Genomic DNA, 25,858 nt, shown 5'->3' on the forward strand with positions numbered 1-25,858 from the left:
ACCTTAATGACTTCCTCTTTATTTAATTTGCAACCATCTTAACAGTTTTGATCCACTTTTAGACTTTTATTCAGACACTGAAAAACATTAAATGTTTTTCAGAAATGCACACGGATGGATAATTTAGAGAATTCCAGCTGATACCATGCTGTTATGAACAAAAGGAAATTTCCAGGCCTACTATACTGCAATGTATATGTTGTTAGCTAAATGAAGCTATACAAACGTGTAAGACACAACCTTATTGTTTGTTATTGTATTCTACAGAATTATACCTGTCATTAAGTGGTTATAATCTGTGAAGCTTCGCATGAAACTGTCATTTAAGTCTTTTTTATTATTTTTCACTAGAGTGGATCTGTTCATGCTCCCATGAAGTAGAACAAGGCAGATCCCTGAATGTGTATATGCTATGCTGTGTTAGATTCATGCCAATCCCAGCATGGTAAAGACTGGAGAGAGGGGTCATTTACAGTGTTTTATACCATAAAACCCTGTATTTAGCTGCATATGGAATCTATATATTTTACTTTAATGTGCAAGTCAAAGACAAAAATTGATCTATTATTTAGAACGCATTAACTATTTCTTAAGCGCTTTGCACATATTGTACATCCACACCAGTCCCTGCCCTCAAGGAGCTTACAGTTTAAGGTCCCTAGCACACATTCATACATACACATAATAGGGCATATTTAGACAGGAGCCAATTATCCTACCAGCATGTCTTTCGAGTGTGGGAGGAAACTCATTCAAGCACAGAGAGAACATGAAAACTCCAGGCTGGCAGTGTTGTGGCTGGGAATCAAACAGGTGATCCCAGTGCTGCTGGCACAAGTACTAACCACTACACCACTGTGCTACCCATATTACATCTTTGGTGCTTTTTTTCTATTTGATATAACAACACAGTGGAGGAGATTTACTAACACTGGAGCACGCAGAGTTTGGTGCAACTGTGCATAGTAGCCAATTAGCTTCTAACTTCAACTTGTTCAATTAAGCTTTGAAAATAAAACCTGGAAGCTGATTGGTTTCTATGTAGAGTTGCAGATTTTGCACTCTCCAGCTTTAGTAAATAACTCCAGTGTCATCCTTTAGCTATAAAATCCTAAGCACACAGTGTCAGCCATCTCAATACTTTTTTTGATGAATTAGAAAGAACACAGGCCTGATCTTGTTCCCAACCCCCCTCCTGATCTCTATGAGCTCTACTTGTGCACAAGCAGTCTTTTTGCACCTATTGAATAGATGTACAAAACAGATTCAATGGTATATTTAGCAGCCAAAAGGGATCAAATGGGAAATTAGACATGTGCAATTTGATTCATTATTAATTGAAATGCGGACAACATTTGTGTTATTTAAATCAAAATAGTAATGAATTTCAATGAATCCAAAATAAATTATAATGAAAACAAAAAATTAATTTAGTTTCATTTGTTTGCGAATTCAGAGGGTTTGTAAGTTTAGGAATATGTATCACATTCTGTATTGTTATGATTGGCCAAAGGCAAAGTCGCAAACCATTAAAATTGCAAGCAAGTCACATGGAAGTCACAGGCAAGTATCAATCAAGTCACATGAAAGTCACAAGCAAGTCACGGAAATAACATGAGGACATAACAAATTAATCTGAATCTTATGAAATAACTTCCGAAAATACGAATCGATTGAGAACAACAAATATACAAAACGAATCCGAATACACTAAATTAATTCCAAAAACGAATCATAGCATATATGAGGAAACAAAATGATTGACTTAATACCTTCCCACCCGGCCTATAGCAGATTGATGGCTGGGCGGGACACTCGCTGTTGTTACTGGATGTCATATGACGTCCTGTCAAAAGCAGCCGTTCATGTGGCCGTGGGGCCACGCAGCGGCACAATCTGTCACCAGCTGTGTCCACAGGACACAACCAATGACATATCACTACTCCACCCCGTTGTCAGTGCCATGTGACCGCTTTGACCAATCACAGCAGATCACATGTCAATTGTATACAATGGACGGCTTCCACAATACAATTGTGTTGTTAGCTGTGATTGATCAAAGCAGTCACATGGTACAGATAGGGCCAATCACAGCCCAGCTGTATCATGTGATGAGCTTTGCCCAATCACAGCTAATCACAGCAAAAGACTGAATGAATTAGTTTCATTCAGTAACAATGATTATATACAAGAGGGTTAGGAGGGCCCTGCTCCTTGGAGCTTACAATCTAAGATGCACATCTCTCTGAAAAACGATCATTGATATAGGTTATGTACAATTCAAAGGGTTAAAAAAGGAAAGCAGAAACTCTATACATGAAAATTTAGTTTGCATATTAGTAAAAATATGTCTATGGCTCTGCACTGGAACTGATGAAGAGGATTGGCCCGACATTACTTCTCCAGCTGATTTCAACACAAGAGCCAAATTTATGATGCTTGGAAAGCAGAAACTTTAGTAACAACCAACACATTCAATTATATCACTTCTAAGTCTAGTAATGCTCTAGTTATCTTGATTTTAAGGCCTGCATATACAGTAGGCTTTTACTCTTCTAACCATTATTTTCACTAATACCACATCCTTAAAAGTCTATTCATAAACTACTTTGAAGTCGTGCCATAATTCCCATGATATCCTCCAAAGTGCGGTTTTGCTTGATGTTGCACAGTATGATCACAGATAATCTAAGTAAACAAAGAAGCCTTTTTTTTCCAAGATTAATACTGGACTGTATCTCCATTTATAAACTAGTAGCAATCTTGTTTCAAGCAAAGGTTTGAGTATACTTGTTTAACAGTTCCTAATATTTTAATTTCCTAGCTGTTAGTCTGTATTATAATATAGAAACCTATGTGTTAAATGAATTCAGCATTGTTGGCATTTTAGTTGAAACCCACATACATGCATTTTAACTATTACTACATTATTTTTTTGTACCCTGGGAGACTAACTCTGTTCTATCAACTCTAAATAACTTTAAAACCTTTTACATGTTTATTCTCAGCGGAAATTTACACATTAATGCAATATAATTGGTTACCACTGAAGCATCCACTGTTCTGTACATCTCACAGAATATTTTTTTAATAGGAGCTCTGCTAAACAGTCCTTGTCTCTTCATATAATTGTTTCTTTGTTCCTGTAAACTAATGAAACTGTTTTATAAAGAAATGTTGCAACTTATTATTTCTTTGCAGTAAAGTAGAATTATTTATTGCTTTGTGTTTAGAAAAGTGTTTTTAATGTACTTGTAGCTTCTATTAGGCTCTATTCAAACAAAGGCAAGGAAATCAGTATCATTAAATTGAAAAGTTGAAACTTGTAAAATTCAAAAGTAATTTAAAATAATATTTTACATAAACAGCTAAATACATGGCTGAAATAAACACGTTTTTTGTTTTTGATGGCTTTGCAGGTATGCATTGCTGTAATGAAAAGCAAGTCTTTTACTGCATGTTACTGTAATGCACAGTAACCCATGGTAGTATGTGTGTTGTAGCCCCCAAACCCATGTGCAGTAGCCCCCATTCACACTTAAGTGCATTTCTACATCCCTGTGTTTGACTGTACATGACTATGTTCAACATGCAAGATTCCATTCTTTCTAAAATTGTCTCTGCTCGGTCCCCCTGTGCTCTATGGCCTATTCTCAAAACAGCTTTTCTTAGATGTATTCAGACATTTTTGGCCCTAAAAACTTCAATGGGAGTGACTGTTTTTATGCCTGAAGACCTCCTCTCCTATAGGACTGCTCTCCTCGATTTGCCCACCCCAGGGAACAAACTCCTGAAGCTTGATACACTTGATACTTTGGGAAAACGCTTCTAAAATGCCTGTAATACATCTTTAATGTGCCTGTAAAATGCCTGAAAAACAATTGAAACAAATGCTTCAAAATCACCAGAAATATGCTCTCCTCTGCTGTGAATGCAGGCTTACCTTTAGGCCTTTTTCACTTGGCTGTACTTAAAATAATAATAAAGCTAGAAACATGTTTTACCTTGATGCATTCCTTGCATTAAGGTCAACATTTTTTGTATTGTTCTGTACTCCCTCTTCCCTGTGTGAAGGAGAAGAGAGGGGAGAAAAGATCCAGTGCTGTGCATGGATGTACCTCTTCTCCACCCTCTTCCTCTTGCCTCAGGAACTCAAACAGCAGCTGAAGCCTTTGGCTCCTGCTGCAGTCAGTCAAATTCATTGGGGTGTGGGGCTAAGTCCTGTGTATGTCTACAGAGAGCGGCTCCATAGGCACACAGCTTAGGAGCAAACAGACACTGTGTGCCCCCATATCAAAAGGCTTGCTATGTTGATACACTAAAAAGAGGAGGAGCCAAGATCACCACCGGGGAACACAAGAAGAGGAGGACTCAGCTTATTGTAGTGTTTGCATGTTTTCTTCCAATTAACTATTCCCTTTGTTGAAAGACAGTGTTCATGTATTTTGGAGACTGTGTATGTCTACAGAGAGCAGGTGAGTATATCACGTTTGTTATTTTAATAAAATAAAAATAGACTTTAGTAACACATTAACATCTATGCAGGTGCTGATGCATGGCCCTGAACACAGACATATACATTAGGGACTGCGGTATTCATGCAGCTGCTGCGTCCCAGTTTACATGAATGGGACTGGCTGCACAGGGATGCATGGAACACCCGTGCATCCCCATACCGGTGAACATGGCCTTGCATGGGCAAATGCTGTAGTATGCCCATGTGAACAAGGACTTAAACTAAAACTTAACTTAATTAAAACTCAAGCTTTTTTTTTTTTTTGGGGGGGTGGGGGGCAGGGGCTGGAACTCCACTGTAAAGTGGAGTTCCAAGCTCTAATTAACTAAGCCTAAAGCTGTTCCCACCCCTTTCTAACTGCTGTTGTAACTACTCTGTTGAAGGAAGATGCCTATACTTACCTATTGTCAGGAATGGTGGGACTCACCTGCCTTGTGGGCTGCAGTACCAGGGCTGGCCAGCGGGTGCTCCCAGCAATCAGAGACTCAACCCTGCAGCCAGCCAAACACCTGAAGCTGATTTATGCAGGTGTATTTAAGGGATGGCCAGACCTGCAGTCTGCGCCTTGGTGTGTGGTTTCCATGGGCCCCTGTACCTTGTAAACCTGTGTTCCTGTTCCTGATTCCTGTGTTCCTGTAGTGCGTTCTTTGTTGCCGACCCTGCCTGTTCTGATCCATGCTGACATTCTCCTGCTCTGACCCCCGGCTCGTCCCTGACCATCCTTCTGCCTGATCCTCTGTACCGTGCTGCCCGTGAGTTACTGAACCCGGCGTGTGACCTGACTACCCTTGTCTGCTGCTTGTACCGTGCCTGTCCCCTCCGTTACTGACCCGGCTAGTCTGACCACGTCGCTCCTGACTGTCATCCATCCATCCATCCCGCTTGGACCTGGACCTGCCAGCACTCTCTACCACAGCCGGACACACTCAGGGGTCGTGACCTGGTTCCAGTCTGCACCAAGTCCATCCCTACCATCAGGGGCCCTGGTGAATAGCAGGCTGGGACTTAGACCCCGCGCCCTGAGGAAATCCGTGCTGTGGGCTTGGCCTGCCTGACCATTCCACCTCTCCAGCCCTGACTGCACTGTGTACCTATTGGTTTGTTTGTTTGTTTGCTCTGTGTACCTATTAGCTTAAGGTTAGCTTGTTTGCATTGTGTTTGTTTATTTGTGCAGCTTATAATAAATTATATTGTTTATAACTTATCTGAAGCCTGCGTTTCCCTGCGTCAGTTCACATACCTCTGGTCATACCCGGAGCCCTGACACCTATTCTCAGGGTGCTCTTGTCCAGTCGCATGATAGGTTCCCAATCTTGGTTTCAGGGGAGAGGAGGGACAGCCAATAACGGATGCCCTATAGTAAGCCTATGGGTGATGTCACTGCTAGGTTATTTCCATTGACGGTGCTCTCACCTCTCCCATGAAGACCATGGCTGGGGAGATCACATGACTAGACCAGAGCACCCTGAGAATAAGTAAATATAAGCATCTTCCTTCTACAGGGTAGTTAGAATAGGAGTAGGAAGCGAATGGGATCAGCTTTAGGCTTAGTTAGTTATAGCCTGAAATTCCACTTTAAGATAGTGGAGAAACACTTTTTGGGATTATGTTGAGATTTTGCGTTTTCAGATAGTCACTAAGCATAAATATCCAGTAGGCTTCACAATTGCATTACTTTTGATACGGAAAGACTCAAAGAAAAGCCTGCAACCTATGACAAGTGACAAGTTCTCCCAGCTGAGCATCCATTAGCTACAGTGATTTTGGAATATCTGTGAATCTATTACTTTTTAGTTAGAAAGGGCACAGGTACTTAGGTCATCGTGCTTCCATTCAGATCTAGTTGTGTCACACTATTTTCTGGACAATAGTGAGCAAACTGGTTCTGTGGAGTGCTGGTATGTTGTGATTGTGATCTATTTAAATACATATATTACACACAGTAATGTGAACCGCTCAATTATTTAATGTGCACAACTGAGTAAAATATTGCTTCAAAGGTATATTACAAATAATGTATAAATGATAATGATACAAACTATGTCCGCTTTGCTATATCATATAACCATTTATGTTTTAAGTATACCAGCCTTTAAAATTAAATCCAGTTTTATTACTGGGCAGTGAACTCTAACCTTCTTCTAATCTCTATTGTCTTGTCATACTCCAGTGCATCTGACATACAGTACTTCATATCACTTTCAAGAAGCTGCTGCAGGGTTGATGCTCTCTCCTAAAACATATTTTCCTATTAAAATAAAATATGTATCCACATAAAAAATAATGACCTCATTATTTTTAGGGCAACACATTTTTAAATATTTATGCATAAAATATATGCTCACTATTAAAGAAATAAACCAGAAGGAACACATCATCCTCATTGAGACCATGTCATTAGTGTCACAAACTTCTCAAGCATGTCACCATTGTTAGGAGATACATTGACAAATGATTTATATGACTTTGATGCCTTTTGTGTTTGGACTATTATGTGTGTTTGTTGAATTCTACATATGTTAGGCTATGGCTGGTCATACCCAGCCTAATAAAACAATGCAACCAATTTGAGTTTCACTTGCAACAAACAGCCAGGTAGGCAATGAGAACTTCCAATCATTATAAACATATCTGTTACACAAAGGAGTTTCTCCATTGTGATGGAAAATAATTTGGGATAAATAACTAACTATTCCTTTTTGTACGGAGATGAGGGGATGGGACTCTCACCATGCAAACCTCGTACCAGGAACAAAATTGAAGTTCAACAGTGTTAGGAATTCTGTATATAGCCTTACAGAACAGACAATGCACAGTCCACATATGCTTTTCTGCTTCCCTTCAACAAGGAAACAGGAACATTTTTTTATTCAGAGAAAAGAAATAGAGTTTACTATAGATGCAGCTACAAACTTATAAACACTGCCATCTGCTGGTTGAAGAATATATTATTACTGATTTGATGTAGTTGTTGCACAAAATACGTGATCACTGTCTTTCAACAAAGGGAATAGGTAACTGGAAAAAAACATGCAAACACTACAATAAGCTGAACAAACATGGACTCTTTAAAGCATTGCCTCTGTGAGTCAGGGTAACATGTGACTGCATAGCACAATCTTTTGAAGATTCTCTAACAACAGAGAGTCTAGCTGAAAATAATTGTTTCAGTAAATCAGTTCAGAACACAGCCATTTGCGACTATTCTCATAAACAATTACTCACAGTGAAGTCCAGAGTAGCTCTGGTAACACAGGTGAAAAGAGCCACCCCACTGGAAATGAAGTGCTGTGGTAGCAGTCACGGAGCTACTCCCCACAGTAGCTGGATCTTCTGGAAAAGCTGTATAGTATTAGGGTCCAATCTTGCTGCCTGCACACCTTTTCTGATGTGAAGGGCCTCTCACCTGGCTGCAGATCAGTTGTCCAGCTACTTTGGAAGGGAAGCTGAGATATTTATGCTCCCTAGCCATCTTCAGGAACCCAGGGAGTTGTGGGAAATCAAGCTAAAAAGGTCTGTGTCAGCATCTGAGCATCTTGAGTAACTGGGCACCAGCTACAACAGCTGCTCCAGGCAGCAAACAAATGTCAAGTACAAGCAAAGGTCTTATCACCTGTAGATATTGGCTGGAATTCTGCCCATCGCTGGCCACTCTCACATCATTTGCACTCAGCACTTTCTGCAGTATAAGGGAAAGCTGTGTATACTATATACACTACTGATTCTGCAAAAGTGAAGGGAATGTATAATCTTTCAAAGTTTTTATTTAGATTTGCATATAAAAGAGACAGGCTACATGACAATAATTTATTTAATACGTGTCATTTTTTAAAAACTTGGTTTGTATGTGCAATATGTAATTTAGTTGTACGTATGGCAGCCATCTTTGCTGACTATACACTCAGGCTCCGCTTCCTGCCTTGTAGTGGAAAGGATATAATAGGCCCTATACAAGTTAGAGTCAGCCAAATACATATAGTTTATTCATTTTTAAAAATAAAACTCTCCATTATTTCTCAGCACACAGAAAATAGACAGAATGCTAACACTTTGTCTGAGCCTACCTTACAGAAGAAAAACAGTTAGGGTATACTTAACAACTAGCAACTGTTAAGACAATAAATATTTTGGTCAGCAGTATGTATTGTGCAATATAGTTAGTGTGCATAGTGTAGGGGACAGGAGGGCCAATGTATTATGTGCAGGGGTCAGGCATATGTATCACAAGAGGGAAGGGGTCAGGAGAATGTAACACAGAGTGCAGACGTCAGGAACTTTTATCACACAGAGTTCGGGGGGGGGGGGGGAGCATTTAATATGCAGAGCAAAGTGTAGTAGGAATGTGTGGTGCATAGAGTGTAGGGGTTAGGAGTATATAACTCCCAGAGCACATAGCTCATAAGTTCATAACACACAGAGTGCTTGGGGCAGGATTATGTATTGTACAGATTGCAGGGGAAATGAGTGTTTAATGCATCGGGTGCATAGGTAAGGAGCATGTAGCACATACAGTGCTGGGGTCAGGAGTGTATAATGAACAGAGTGCAGGTTTAAGGGGTGTGCAACACATAGAGAAAGAATTCCACCCCTAGCTTTCCAAGATGAAATGCTTCCCAATTGAAAATATTCCCCTCCTCCCAGTACTAATATCCCTTTCTCCCATAACCGAAATATTCAGTACAAAAGTTCCCCAAAGTCAAATAAGTCCCTATCACCCCCCCCCCCACATTACCAGAAATTAGATGTAGTGCCATTCAGCAGAGTGAGGGGAAGTGTCATCTGAAAATTCCCCTTGACTATGTGACAAGACAAAACAGATCAGAGGAGAAGCCTTGCGAGCCTTCTTTCAGCTCTGCAATGCTGCTGTATCAGAGGTTTGACAGTTGGCTGTTACAGAAGTGGACTCCTGCTGTGCTGGGGGGCCACAGTACCAGGAATTGGGGCATGCTGCCAGAGATATATGACATGTTCTCCATGTGCTTGGTGCTAAGGATACCCATGGCAAGGAGGAAGCCTGTGGGTTCAAGCTATAAGGTATATTCCTGCTAATCTCCCTTATCCCCTAGGTGCAATGAGCATTTAACCCCTGCAGTACATGGGGGTGAGTTCAGCTTTAATGTTCTCAATTAACCCTCTGCACACTGTTCTACACTTTTAAATAACTGTTTCTCACCTAGGTTTGTCATTCCAAGCTTTCAGAATACCATAGCAGTCCTCAGAAACCTCTACATTCTAAAATATGTTACATAGGCACCTTCCACACACTTTCCACAATGCAATTCTTGGACCCCTGTCTAGGTTGTTGAGGCTGCAGTATTGCATTGTCAAAAGGCCTTAAGAACAGGGGCGGACTGACCATTTGGAAACTCGGGCACTGCCCAAGGGCCCGGGGTCAGTAGGGGGCCCCATGAGATGCCCCTGGTACCTTTTTCATAGGCTTTTTTGAGTTTGGGCAAGGACACAGGGGCCCCATGATCCCCTATTGCCCGGGGGCCCCATGAGTAGTCAGTCTGCCCCTGCTTTCGAATTAGCATGTTTGGTGATCTGAAATTATATGCTAATGTTATTTTATATATTCTTTTTTCCAATGACAGTTTTTCTTTAATAAAAGTTATATTTAGTCATTGCTACAGTACAGGTAAATAGTTACATGTCTTTACTTTAATATCCATCATTGATGCAATTGGAAATGTAAAGCACTATTGTTTGAGTTCCTATGTGCTTTCTTGTGGCTTGTTAGAAAAATGTAGATTTACATTACGGTTCTTTGTGTTGTACAGTAGATATAATCATGTTGAATAGGTAATCAGCTTCCATATTGTTTTCAAACCTGTGTCGTAACAGCATATCATGCAACTGGCTGACTGACACACTATACTTTTACAAGATTAAGCTAAACCTAAGTGGATTTGACATCCAATTTGTATAATTTGTATAAGGCAGAGGTTCATTTTACCTATTATGTACACCACTTTCAAGTGAAAACTGTTTATTGCATTAACAATATGGAGGAAGGCGTTCTTTTCCGGCAGACTTAAATATGGAAAAATCAATACAACGTTAAAACACTTTGAAGAAAAAATACATATAACAAAATGAAAGGTATAAAAATGGCATTTACTGATAAACTAGTCCGTGTCAAAATATTTACTAAAATAACCGAAATTAAACTGGAATGTGTCAAAAAATGTAAAGGATTTCACCTAAACGGTTTATTTACAAAGTTATATTTTATAAAGAGTAGGAGGGTTTCATAGTAAGGCTAGGTTGGGTGGTGCCGCTGCAGATCCGCGCGAAAATCAGTGCAGCCGCACAACCCGCACAGAGGAAACTGGAAGCCGCAACCGTACTGGGAACCGAGGTTCCAGAGCAGGCTGCATTTTCAGAAAAAGTGCAGGGACTTCTTCTCTGTGTGTCATGGGGCATGGGAGTCCATTCAAATGAATGGGCTCTCGTGCCCATGCAAAACTCGGCCTACACGGCCGCATATATGTGTACCAGGGCTTACTGTTCACTCCACACTAAAGAAAACTAGTAAAATGTAAAAACTGTGTATTTAGAATTCCTTAACCTCTTTCTGACTGCCTCACGTATATATATGTGAGTCAGCAGGTCAAGTGGGCCGCACATATGAGTCCACGATGCAGCTCTATTTCGTGCTGACAGTGTGCCCACTCTGCACACTGACCAAGCTCCCACTGACAGTTCCCAGTATCCATTCATGATCAGGAGCTGGTGGGAGGAGCTCCTGATCATGCCTACCCCACCTCCACCTAAGAACTGCACTTGAGTCACCTTCATCAGATCATCCCCTGCAGCCATTATATTTTGCACCCCCCCCCCCACTTTAGATTGTTAGCTTCATGAGCAGGGCCCTCTTATGCCTTCTATATTGAACTGTATTGTAATTGTACTGTCCCCCTTTATACTGTAAAGCGCTGCACTCACTGTTGGCGCTATATAAATCCTGTATAATAATAATAATAATAATGTGGCTGCAGTAACAGCCAAGTATAGGGGTCCCACGATCAGGAACTCTTTTTGCTGGCATTCAGAACCCTCAGGCTGACAGAAGGTATCAGCAAGGAGTTAAACGAATTACTAGGCATGATATAAAGTCTACTGTGAATCATGTAAAGGCTGTTCTTTTTTCGCTAAAGTGAAATATTTAGTTTTAGAAAAATATGATCTCCAAATCATTTCTCCAAATGATTTTAGAGGATTGGCTGTGTATTAAAAGTTACCACCATTTCAAGAAACCTTCCTTTGGGCAGCAGCTTCTAAGTTCTATGTGCAGAATGTTTAACATGCAGAAGGCAGGAGTTTTTTGTGTGTAATGTACAGACTGTAGGTGTTAAGGATGCATAATACAAAGAGTGACAGGAATATGTATTTCACAGAATGCAGGGTTAGGAGTATTTATGGAGTGCAGGGGTTAGGGTGTGTAATGCGGAGAGTGCAGGGGTCAGGAGTATATAGCACACACTGTTCAGAGGTCAGGAGTGCATAACCCACAGAATACAGGTGTCAGGAGTTTTTAATACACAGAGTGCATGAGGAGGTAATGTATAGTAGAGAGAATGCAGGGACCAGGAGTGTGTTATGCCTAGAACGCAGTAGTTATAAACATGTAATACACAGATAGCAGGGCTCAGGAGTATGTAACACCAATAGCGTTGGGTTAATGACTATGTAACATACATCTCTTTCCTCCCAAGTAAAAATCCCTTACATCCCTCAGCACAAATTCCCTCTCTGAGCCAAAATCCTGGCCAAGCAAAAATTCCTTTTTCACCCAAATCTTCTCCTCAAGCTGGTCTGTCTTAATAAATGGGCACACCTGGGCACTGTCTTGGTACATGGGGGCCCCATGATCAGGACTAGGACAAGTGGGTGGGTCCTGGGTGCTGTGTTGGGGAGGAGGTGCACTGGTGATTTGGCCAGTTGAGTGACACTGTGATGGTGACACTGTGATGGGGACACCTGATGTATGTTGACACTGTGATGAGGACACCTGATGTAAGGGGACACTCTGATGGAGGCACCTGATGTAAGGGGACATTCTGATGAGGACACCTGGTGGATGGGGACACTTGATGTATATGGGCACTGTGATGGGGACCCCTGATATATGGGGACACCTGATGGATGGGACACTATGATGGGGACACATGATGGATGGGGACACTGTGATAGTGATGCCTGATGTAAGAGGACACTGCCCTCAAGTCCAATCCTCCCAATCTTCCTCCCAAGCCCAGGGGTGGACTGACAACTCATGGGGCCCCTGGGCAATAGGGGATCATGGAGCCCCTGTGTCCTTGCCCAAACCCAAAAAAGCCTATGAAGAAGGTACCAGGGGCATCTCATGGGGCCCCCTACTGACCCCGGGCCCTCGGGCAGTGCCCGAGCTTCCAAATGGTCAGTCCACCCCTGCCCAAGCCCAATCCTTCACCCCTCCCCCCAACAAGCAAAAAATCCCCATCCCAGTACAAACAATAAAACTATGAAACTACAAATGCAATAGATGTGCTAAGAAAACACTATTACAAAAGTAAACATACTATATATTGTGGAAAAACTATAAAAATAAACATCCCAAACCTCATCCGATATCACCCCTAGCACAGATTCATACATCAACCAGGCCTCAGATGCACCAGCACCTGGCAGAGTAAGGGAAGTCCTTCCACTCACTTCTCAGGCTCCACATGTGACTCAACTAAGCTGCTATATCTGAGATCTGACAGGCGGTCAACAGGCAAAGAAATAATTTAGTGGCTGCTGAAGCACGCAAATTTTAAAAAATTGAATGCTTTTGCAGCATTGGGACCATGACTACCAAGCAAGAGATGCTGGACACATGTCCCAGGTGCCCGTTAATAGCAACACCTCTGGAGCCACCTCATTTTTAACAATCCAAGACTTCAGCATGATTAAGTGAAACTTCTATTACCACATTTGACCCAGGACTATCACCTACCCACTTGTAAAGTCTTGTGACCCAGACACCAGTGCCATACAGATGAGTCAAGTCCTGCCTTCTGGGTGGCCTCCATGCAATATACACTGCAGCCCACTGCTGTGGCCCACTGTGACAGGACAATGCACTACCCTGACAAATCTGGTTGTTGTTTGCAAAAAGAGGGACCTGTTGGTATTGGGACATTCTGCATTCTAAATAACTAAGTATATATGCAGGCATGATGGTGCCTCATTTTCCATCCCACAAACAGTTTGTACAACATTGTATGCTTTGTAGTGCCTGCAGACTTGTCTTAGACCTACTCAAACAAACCTAAACATCAACAGACTAATGTACCAAATATGTATATAACTGGCCCATGTACAGTATGGGGTTAAAGCATCTTCTTACCCAATTAATATTTCCTTTAAGGCAGGCAATAGACATTAAAGTATGGCTGGATGTGAAAAGACAATCCACCAGCCAAAAGGGAAGCTGATCCCTTATTGAAGTGACTGGCCTCAGGTGATACCCAGAGATTAAAAAAATCCTCCAACATAAGTTGTACCTCTTTATGTGCAGTCTTCTCCTCCTTACATCCATTGAAAGTACAGAATTTATACAGCTTGTCTCAGCTTCCAGAAAACAGGGGGCAAGGAGGTAAAATTACACCCTGCAGAGTTCAATGAGGAGAGCTGACTGGAGGGGAATGGACACCCCCCCCTTCACATAGCACACAGGATTAGCACTGAGGCTGCCAATCACACTGTGTGCTGGAGCTCCCACCCCTCTCACCTTTTTACCTCTTGGTGTCAGAAGGGAATCATGCAGATAGCAGAGGAACAAGACAACAGACAGAAATGAAACTTGGTTCTGTGAACAGAGATAAGTACACACTATAGAGGGATGTGCTGTGTTCATATTTCAAGTCAGATGTTTACAACCACTTTAAATATTGTAGGCTCACCTTATATGTTTACCACTGCTCAAGGTAGAGAGACTCCCAATCTCCAAGCATAACTTCTCATGTTGGTGCTAGCCCAGATCATGTGCTGCATAGATAAGAACAAAGGATGTCCGATCGACTGCATTCCAAACAATCCACTTTATTGAACCAAGATAAAACCAATACAGACAGTGGAAATACAGTGGGGGACTGGCAGGTAAATGCGTTTCATGCTAAAGACAGCACTTATTCATTACCCAGTGGACCCATGTACAAAGTGTTGGTTTTAGGCACCAGCAACAGCTATTCCTCCTAATCAACACTGGGTCCACCTCCTGCTACACCAAACCAATTTAAAGGTAAAGACAGTTCTGCAACTAACAATTTTAACATCCCCCATAAAGTCCAACGCACCAACCACAGGATACGTGCAATAATTCCCGCATCGCACAATGGAGATGGCAAAAATAAAAATGAAAATAAAGCTGTAAAGAATGTATGGGAAGAAGAAACAAAAAATAACATACCATGAAGAAAACACCGCATCATGTATAAATGTATGCATATTGGATCCATCCCAAATAAGAATATATATAAGTTATAAAAATCGATATGTCTCATATCAACAACAAAGTCTCTGTCTTATCCTCACCATTCCAGATATAATAAGGACCAAAAAGGCTAATAAGACGATGGCACGGGCAGAGACACAGAAAATAATCAAAAAAGATCAGCACCAAATAAACACATATTCAAAAAGCTGGTAAAACACATCTATTTTTATAATTTGTATACCTTCTTATTTGGGATGGATGGGTTGGTGCATTGGATTTTATGCGTTGCACTTTGGGGATGTTAAAATTGTTAGTTACAGAAATGTCTTTACCTACAGGAGGAGTTGTGCTTGGAGATTGGGAGTCTCTCTACCTGGAACAGTGGTAAACATACAGTACAGTATATGTGTGAATGTCCAGATTTGTGTACGCTGGTTCGGTGAGGGATTTATTCCTTGACCAAGTTTATATGAATTGCGTTCATTTCACATACTCTGGTTTCATGATTTGATATTATGATGACCACCAACAGCAGTGATGTTAAGTGGGGGAAAGATATAGCCGTACCAGGGGGGGACTGACCATTTGGAAACTTGGGCACTGCCTGAGGGCCCGAGGTCACTAGGGGGCCCCATGAGATGCCCCTGGTACCTTTTTCATAGGCTTTTTTGCGTTTGGGCAAGGACACAGTGGCCCCATGATCCCATATTGCCCGGGGGCCCCATGAGTTGTCAGTCCGCCCCTGAGCCGTACATTCAGAGATATAATGGAAAATCCTTTAAGATCTAGCACTGAACGTTTATTACAGTCTACAGCCGATGATAATGTAGGGACTATAAAGTATTTGTTTCGTAAACTAGAGTGATTAATAATAGAGGAGATTAAATCCTATTGGGATAAAAATACCTTAATTGAATATTTAGCAGTGGATTGGATTCCTTGAGGTCTCCACATAAAAAAGTTTCCCACTTTTGAACTGGCCACAGATAAATTAAAAAAGAAATGGACTGACACATTGTCTGCAGCCTCACATGAGTTGATGCAAATCATTGTGGAATCTAAAACACAGGAACTCAACAGAACACAGGCTGAAACTGTGGTAATACAAAATTAGATCATAACATTTAGGAGTCACCTGATGTTTGAAAATTTGGATATTAAATTAAATGAGAGATTAGGAAAAAAGGAAAAGGGGATGATTGCTAGTAAGAAGGAGAAACTGCTTTGGGATAAGCTTTATTATGAGTCCAATCAGGTGTATGTATGGAAGAGATCTCAATACCCAAGGTTCAATAATAAAAAGAAGGGAAATGCTGTTGGCATTATTAAGAGAGTTAGTTTTTCCAAGTCTGAGAATGATAATTTGGATCTAACTTTAGCAGCTTTGGGGGTGGATTCCTCTTCAGAGGTGGGTGATAGTGCCACACCTGGTTCCAGCAGTTTAAACGATATGGAAATGAGCAAAAAGAAAAACCTGATGAGGGGGAAAGAAGAAAAGAAGAATGTGGAGAAGGTAGGCATTGCTACTCATTGAGGAAACAGATGTCAAAACAATAGATAATGTTTTGAACTTGTCCAAAAGGAGTTTGTCCTGTGATGATAGATCTTTGCTGTCTATGGGTCTTAACCTTTGCCCTACACATCATTTCAATCTTTTTTGATACCATTTTAGATTTGAATAGGTTTGCCCCCTCTTTGACCCTGCGTAAACACTTTTTTGGTGAGAGCATAAATGGAGATGATATTGAATGGAATTTTGTACAAGAGGTCCAAACAAATAACATTTGGGACCAATGTAATATCTGTGATTTGGCTGATTTAGCTATGGAATCTCGTCTTGAGGAGGATGAACGGGAATCTTTGGTCCCTGTCTCTTTAAGATATAGGTCAGATTTTTATCCCATTCATGCTAGGGGCAAGGAAATGGATCGCTTTCAAAAATGGTTGAGCAAGAGTTAACCAGATTGGCCATGCATACCACATCCGCTGTCGCTGCCCCAGTGGACAATCTCAGCCCCATTGAGAGACATTCTCTTAGGATACTTAATGAGGATGATTCTATTGTTATTAAAATATCGGATAAAGGGGGCTTGGTTGTTGTCCAGGACGCCGACACATACAGACGTGAGGCTCTTAGACAGCTGTCAGATGAGAGTACTTACCTTAAACTGAGAAGGGATCCTATCGGAGAGTATATATGTGTACTCCACTGATCCAGAAGGGTCTCCGATTAGGTATTCTATAAAAACGTGAAAGTGAAGCACTAGTTCCAGAGTCTCCTGTTGTCCCAATATTTTATCAGCTACCTAAGACACATAAGGGGTTGGGTCCTTGAACTAAAGGGGTGGACAATGGTTGGATTTCCAACTACAACCTATAGTGGTTGGACTCCCCAGCTATCTTCGTGATACCAACCATTTGTTGAACCTGTGTTGGGAAGTTAAATGGAAGGATGGAGATAAATGGGTCACATGTGATGTGGCGAGCCTATATTCATCCATCCCCAATACTTTGGGGCTTAGGGCTGTTTCCTTCTTTTTAGATTTGTGTGGACTATATTCCCGCTTACAGAGGGCATTCATTTTGGAATGTCTTGAATACCTGTTATCACACAACTACTTTTCTTTTGATGGTAATTTTTACCTCCTATAACGTTGGGCGGTGATGGGTGCCAGGTTTTCACCCTCTCTTGTCAAACTCTACATGGGTTGGTGGGAGAGGGTGAACATATTTGGACCTGACAACCCATTCTGTCCCTACATCCAATTTTTCAGGCGCTATGTAGATGATTTGATCTCCATTTTTTCTAGTTAGTTTGGGGATTTGGAAGGTTTTTTTTGCTGTATCTCAGCAACAGTAAACTTAATCTCAACTTCACTGGACAGATGAGCAATCACAGCATTAATTTCTTGGATGTCACACTGAGGGGTTGTGAGGGTGCAGTTGTCACCAGTTTGTATAGGAAACCCTTATCAGGCAACAGCATTCTAAGAGCTGATTCAAGACACCCCAAACACACAGTTAGAGGGATTCCTGTGGGAAAGTTCCTGCAATTGTGTAGCATATGCATTAAGGATGGAGATTTCAATAGAGAAGTGACACACATGAGGGATTGCTTTTTACAGATAGGTTATCTGGTGCCCATGATAGATCGTGCTGTGGGTATAGCTAACAATACTGACAGGAACAACCTATCAATAACAAAGTAGAGGTGCAGTTCCAGGCAGGGACCACTAGTTTACTCCACTGCTTTCAGCCTAGAGTTTGTGAGGATCAAAAAGATCATTGAGCGCTATCTTCCCATAATTCTAAGTGATGACATATTTGTAAAAATATTGTCCCAGGGTACTAAAATTGTTTCCCCACGTGCACCAACTTTGGGCAATACTCTGTCCTCTAGCCATTTCTCCTCTAGAAAAACTCAGAGAACATGGCTGAGTTTTAAGGGTAGCTATAGGTGTGGTATAGACGGCTGTCCCTGTTGCTCTTGTATTAAGAAAGGGGAGAAATTTAGATCCACGGTTAGTGGCAAGGTTTAGAGGATCAAGAACTTTATCAACTGTAATACTAAGCATCTAATATGTTTGATCACCGGTAGAAGTTGTCAAGTACAATATTTTTGTAGGACTACTTGGAGGCTACAAGATCGCCTTCATGATCACATTTATGACATACAAAAAAATAATTCTACCAATGTTGCTAATCATTTTAACAGTGCTCATGGAGGTGACCTTAGTGCTTTGAGCATACAAGGCATTGAGAGGGTGGACAGGTCTCCTAGGGGTGGAGATGGCTTTAGATTGCTGTGCAAACGTGAAGTCTTTTGGATTTTTATTAGCGGACACGTATTCCTAATAGTTTGAAATTTGAATGGGATCTTACCCATTTTTATGAGTGACTTCCTTGCCCAACCATGGCCTCCTCCCTCTCTGATGTGATTATGTTTTACCAGCTTTTTGAATGCATGTGTTTATTTGACTACATGCTGTCACGATTGCAAGATCGCTGCCACCAACATGCGACGATCCCAGGCCTTCTCACCAAAACTCGTGACCGAAGGACTAGCCGATCTAAAACCGCGATGTGACGTCGCCACACCCAGCTGCACCCTGCACAACGATTTTCCAGCTAACGGACCACAATCGATCTACCGGCAGCCTGGGTGATTGTTACTGGGTCAGGTTAATCACGCAATTAACCCTTCACACTGCCACCACCTCCTTTTTGTACAGAGAAAGAGGAAACTCGGCGTTATCAGCTATAACACTATAATGATTGAAACAATCGACTGCATAACACGGTCATAATACAGGCCTATTATACAGAGGGTTAAAAAAACAGTAGCGTTCTCTTTAGAGGCAGGGATTCGTAAATTGCAATACAGAGCTAAAGAAACAGTTCATCACTTTCAGAAGGAAAGATTTATTACTAAAAGGTCAAATGGGTGCAATAAAAATATTTACAGATAAAGATGTAACTAAGATATATATATATAAACAATCAGAGACCAACAGCACACAAAGAGATATCAGAGAGAGGTGAAAGGGTTAAGGTACTCGCCAAAGTCCTGGGTTAGCAGATCCAAGTTTCAGAGCAAAAGGCAGGGCTCTTCCCAGGTGGTATTGATGTTAAAATGGGAGACGTCTTCAACTTCACTTATCTTAGGCCTGACAGCCTGTTTTGTAGTCCCCAGCAGGGGGTGGCTCTGCAGTCAAGGACCAATGGCATGGAGAGATGGGTGGATGCCTCAACATAACGCATATTTGGCTTATAACTTTTCCTATGCACAAGTGACTTCCCACCCGCGGGTAGATTATTATGCAGACAAGTCTGAGGATTGATTAGATATGAATTATGAAAGAGTATGCTCAACGGTTCACGAGATCTATTTTTCTGCTTTCCTATGCGTCCAAGACAAGGTGAGTGACCCATCAAACTGTTCGCCGGCTCATCGTCCATCTGACGATATGTCCGGTTTTTATGTAAGTCTTTCATATTCCAAGATATGAGACATAGGGGAAAAACATGGTTTTAACAGAGGTTATCTGATTCTATCACCTACGCTGAGTAGGTTTTATGAGGTTGGAATCTCTCTCAACTCCTGAGAAAGCTTGCCTTATCTCTTCCGAGGTAGGGGGAGGGAGTGAGGGGAGAAAAATGGATACTCTTGGCAAAATGGCGGACTGCGTCAGTCTCTGTTGCGCACGTTTGTGACACATGCATTTATTTGGTGCTGATCTTTTTTGATTATTTTCTGTGTCTCTGCCCACCTCCTTTTTGTACAGAGAAAGAGGAAACTCGGTGTTATCAGCTATAACACTATAATGATTGAAATAATCGACTGCATAACACGATCATAATACAGGCCTATTATACAGAGGGTTAAAAAAACAGTAGCTTTATTTTCATTTTTATTTTTGCCATCTCCATTGTGCAACACGGCAATTCTTGCACATATCCTTTTGTGAGTGCATTGGATTTTATGTGTTGCACTTTGGGGATGTTAAAATTGTTAGTTGCAGAACTGTCTTTACCTTTTGTCAGGGCAGGAACGCTGGAATGGGCAGGCAGGCCTATGGTACGGTCACGCTGCGACTGACGACAGCCACTACCCACAGATCAGAGTCCCTCAGGGCGCGGAGTCTAAGCCCCAGGCTACCCTTCACCAGGGCCCCTGATGGTGGGGATGGACTTGACGCAGCCTGAGACCAGGTCGCGGCCCCTGAGTGACCCCAGCTGCGATAACGACTGCCGCCAATGGCGTACAGCTGGTGGGAGCTAGATGGGAACACGAGTAGAGTAGTCAGACAAGCCGGGTCAATAACAACGGAGCAGACACTACTAGACGGTAGGCAAAGAATACTCAGGTCACGGGCCGGGTTCAGCAACGGGAGGTCAGATAAAGGGTTAACGCAGAGAGTAGTCTTGTCCAAGCCGAGTCGGTTACCAGGAGAGCAATGGGAACAACACAAGAGCTTGCAACAGGGCAACATACAGGACACAAGTGCAGAGCACACTTGCAGACAGCAGGTTTAAATGTGCTCAACCACACCCTTCTGAGGAGGAGCCGCAGAAGCCTGAAGGCATAAAGGTTCCCACCATGCTTTGCAGAAAACCAAGATGGATGCCAGCTCATGGAGATGCACAAGCTCTGAAGAAAGGTAGGACCTTGACACCTTTAAATCGGATTGGTGTAGCAGGAAGTGGACCCAGTGCTGATTAGGAGGAACAGCTGTTGCTTAAAACCAACACTTTTTACATGGGTCCACTGGGTAATGAATAAGCTCTGTCTTTAGCGTGAAACACGTTTACCTACCAGTCCCCCACTGTATTTCCACTGTCTGTATTGGTTTTATATTGGTTCAATAAAGTGGATTCTTTCGAGTGCAGTTGATCGGACGTCCTTTGTTCTCATTTAGGCTCACCTTAGTTGAGACTTCAAGCTACATCCATGGATGGTGAGGGAGCTGGTCAGTAGGGAGTAATAGCAATCAGGATAACTTGACCAAGCATTTTTTCCTTCCAACAGCAGCCACGTATGGATGCAATAGCAGGATCAGGAGGCTGTCATCTAATGTCAGTAGCTGTTTTTAATATAATCTGAAACTTGATTTCAAGGCATTGAATTGCAAACATGTCTGTACACAGTTTAGAATTATGTACAACAACAACCAGAGTGCACTGTACAGAATAGGTAGAATATTGTCAGGTAATTGTTGTTTGGTTATTGTAGGTTTGCGCATTGCTTTTTGCATTAATAAGTAAGGGCCTACATGCCTTTTATTGCCTACCTTTATAATAGGAAATTGCTATTCAGTCCTGTATTACAAGATCAGAACATTTGTCAAAGAACCTCTGAACATGGAAGATCAAAATAGAAAATGTGCATATAATTATTGCACATAATTAGCAACTTTGATTGTGATTCATTTACTTTTTCTTAGATTATTTAAGTGCCTTTGGGCACAATTCCCATTTCACACTAGTGAGAGGCTTCAGGAACATGGGGAATCAGAAATTACTGATGAGGGCACTGTAACGATTTAGAAGATCTGAAGTTTAGTGTTGCCATTAACTACTGTGATCTTTGTAAAGGCATATTGTTCCCTTTAAGTCACTTAAAGTCTCTTCCTATTATCTTTTATGACATCTTTTCATCAAGGTGTATTCTTTCAAATCATTCTGGTTAATTTACATTACAATCACCTTTTAACGCTTTTTTTTGTGTTGGCCTTTTTACAGTCCATTTGCTATTCTCTCTATAGACCAACATCTGGTGACATTAATCATTTACATGATACCTGCCCAAAGAGAACATGCTTAGTACATTTTATAGCAGTCAAGTTTAATTTCAACAAAGTTAGGATTAAAGGTAAGGCTAAATTAAAACTCAATGCACGTATACAGTATGAGCTGGTAAAACTGTGAACAAAAAGCTGAGTTCCAGTCAAACAGCAATATGCACAGCTGAACCACACATATGTGAACTGCCCTACCCAATAAGGCCCCTTTCACATGACTATTCTGATCAGGTTCGCCTGTCATTTTTTCAGGTGGACCTGATAGGACAGTCCATAGAAATGGACTCTATGAACCGATGGGTGTAAACAGACTTGTGTCCATTTACACCTGCCCACCTCTGATCCAGTCCACTTTAAACAAATGGAAGAGGATCCATCCTCTTTTGTGTAGGTGTATTGGATCGGAGGTAGTCATGGTGACACTAGTTTGCACTAGCTATTATTCATGGATTGATATTTACTTAATGCTTGTTTTTAATTCCCCAGCAAAAAATGCATATGATCTTGGGAGCCCTACTGAGTAGGGCAAACTATTGCTGCTTCCAAATAATTAGCAAGTGGTTGTCACCAAACCATTTGCATATAAAGAAACATAAGGTATTTAAACACCCAGACAACAACCACTAAAAATATAATTATTTAATCAAATGTACAGAAAACAGTAAGCGTTAAAGATCCCAAACTTCCCCCCTGCCAAACCTAACCTCCCAAAACAATTGCCCCACCCCAAAAAAAACCCAGGTCACCCCCACACAATCCAAACCCTCCCAGAAAAGACCTTACCCCACAGGAGCAAAGGCACATCTCTAAAACACAACCCCCACCAAAACCCCATCTAAACCCTCCACTCACTACGATGGTAAGCGCTGACAGGTACGCAACCCACAGTCCATGAGACCGGTCTGTCACATATAATGATGCACAAGTCCACATTGGACACTATGCAGCATGGACATAGCTAATGGCAGGCTATGAGTCAGATATAATATAGTATGAAAACCGGTATATAGCTCTCAGTGAGGTTTCTGGTCCAGCCTGTGCAAACTTGCTAACAGATCAAGTCCCCTATCCAACAGATAAACACAGCTGATATGATGACCAATGAGGAGGACCTCAGCAGATCCCACTGGTACTCACAAGCTTACATATGTCAGCTTAGCTGCATTAGCTCGCTGCCATCATGCACAATAGTATCCGGCTGCCATCCACTGTTCCTGGGCTAATATCCTGTGAAGATGGCTCCATGTAGTGCAGAGAAGAGGGAAGTGTGATTCCCACATTGACGTATTTCACCCTGCCCAATGGAACTTCTTCAGGATAAAATGTTTTAATAAAAAATCATATTTGGGTTTACACTATGGATATTTCTTTTACTCTATCAATACCTTGGAATGGAGATTTGTTGGTGGAATAGTCACCAACAGTGGCTCTGAGATGAATATCTGAATATATATATACCAGTTTAATGATATTACATTGGCAGAAAAGACAGCTGATGCACTCTAATCCACTGGCAACAGCACTGAGAAAAGGTGACAACGTTGTAGCTATTTGAAAAGCCTGTATACAGCATTGTCAACCTCAAACAGGAAGTGAGCTCTTAAAGCAAAAAAAAGATTACCAACTATATATCCAATGAAAGAAACAGATTAATAAAGCATCTTACTTCTTAAAGTAAAACTAAAAGGATTTTTTTCATTCAGAAAACAGTAAGGGAGGGTTATAACCTCAGTCAATTTTTTTTTGCTGTCTGTGTCCCATTGGGGAGATTTCCTTTCACTTCCTGTTCTTAGCCAAAACAAAAGTAGCAGGAGACCCATCCAAAGGGAGGGAGTCCCTAGTTGTCAGCTGGGTCACCAGAACGAACGTCCCCTTTTGAAGACTTTGCCTCTGCTGAAAACCCAAAATGTGGCATTCACTTTCACTCCAGTGATAACAGTCACAGGACAAATTGAAAGGGCGAATCTGCCTAACAGGAGCACAGACAGCAATAAAACCCTGATTGATGTTCTAATTCCTCTTCACGCTATCCAATACTTTTAAAAAGTTTTTCATTTATTTCTAGACATAGACAACAAGCCATAAGAAACATTTTTGGAACCGCTTCTCTGATCATACCAACAGTTACACAATTAAAATCACTATTCCTGAGTGAGTCTAAGCACTTCCCTGATCCTAGGAAAGATATACAACCTGGGCATCTATCTTTTTTACTAACAGAATGCCAGAACCAGGTTCACAGAAGGGTACAGTGTACTTTTTTCTGTAGCTCCTCAATTGGAGTATGTGCTCACTGCAGAAAGGGCCCACTGATTTGTTGCAGGCTCCTTCTCCCAAATCCGTGTAGTGGCAGCAGGCACAGAGCAACAATCACACTTTCTGGCTCAAATGATCAGTCTAGAGGTTTCTTTTTGATGCTTTATTGTGAATTGAACTTGATTAGGGTGCAGGGTGGGATACTCCAGCAATTCTGGACAACAGTTAGAGGACACTCTTCACTTTGGCAAAGCTTCTTAGTTCAGTTCCTCCAGTAGCAACTATAGGAATTACTAAATCTGAGACACCATAAGAACGGTCCCAATTTAAGCAAGCTCTGGCATTAATGCCAAGGGATAGTAACAGCAGTCACTAGGATCCTACATTCAGGTCTGTACTCACAATGTCCCCGGATGCTTGGATACCTTCCTCCAATATCAGCCAGGCATTTATCTCATGAACTCTTCAGATCAGATTCTCAGTAAAATATCTTAATTAGTTCCAGAAAGTTTCTGCAAGACATGCCTTCCAACTCTAGCATAGCTAGGACCTATGAGCCGATAAGCACATTTAGAACTACAGCTGGGCTGCCCAGAAGGGCAGCAGCTCTTCAAGCTGGGAACTTTTCCTTCTGGACAAGAACAGTGCTGCCTCAGGACGCAGACTATTTATGCACTCCTCAACCAACTACTGGGCACCCTCCCCCTGGGATTGGCTATGACATCATAATTATTCATACTGTTGGTTTGCCTTTCCCAACCCACTATAGTCCAGAATATTCAAGAAGGCATGGGAAAACAGTCAAGTCAAATCTGCAGCCAGTGAAGCCCAGAACAGTCCAAAGCAATAACACACTGCTACATTGAGTACAGGGAAGCTGAAAAGATTACATTGCCTTTCTAGCAACCTATCTAGGAGCTTGCTACAGCAGAATGGAATGGAAAAAATCTGCTGCCAATAAAAAAACTTGAATAGATTTATGATAAAAACAATTGAGCTTTCTGCATTAGCTCACTTCTGCCACATCAACATCATCTCAGAATTGGGGTTCTGTTGGCCAAAATCAAACAGAAAAAGTAAGGTTGGAATAAGAATATCAGCCAATTTTAAAAAATCATAACTCTGTACTGTGGCCCAAATAGATATAGAAATTGTATCTGTCACAGCAACTTAAATTGAAATGACAAGCATATACTGACATTCGAAAAAGACTTTTAGTAACTCCAGCTCACACCCAGATCAATGGCTTCATTCATATTGAAGGAGCAGAGGGAGTTCACATAATAAAAGAGGAGCTCCCAGCCTTTGGAGTTATCACTC

This window comes from Staurois parvus, unplaced genomic scaffold, assembly GCF_062004578.1.
Source record: "Staurois parvus isolate SC_StPar_1 unplaced genomic scaffold, SC_StPar_1.0 ptg001302l, whole genome shotgun sequence".
Classification (NCBI taxonomy): Eukaryota; Metazoa; Chordata; class Amphibia; order Anura; family Ranidae; genus Staurois; species Staurois parvus.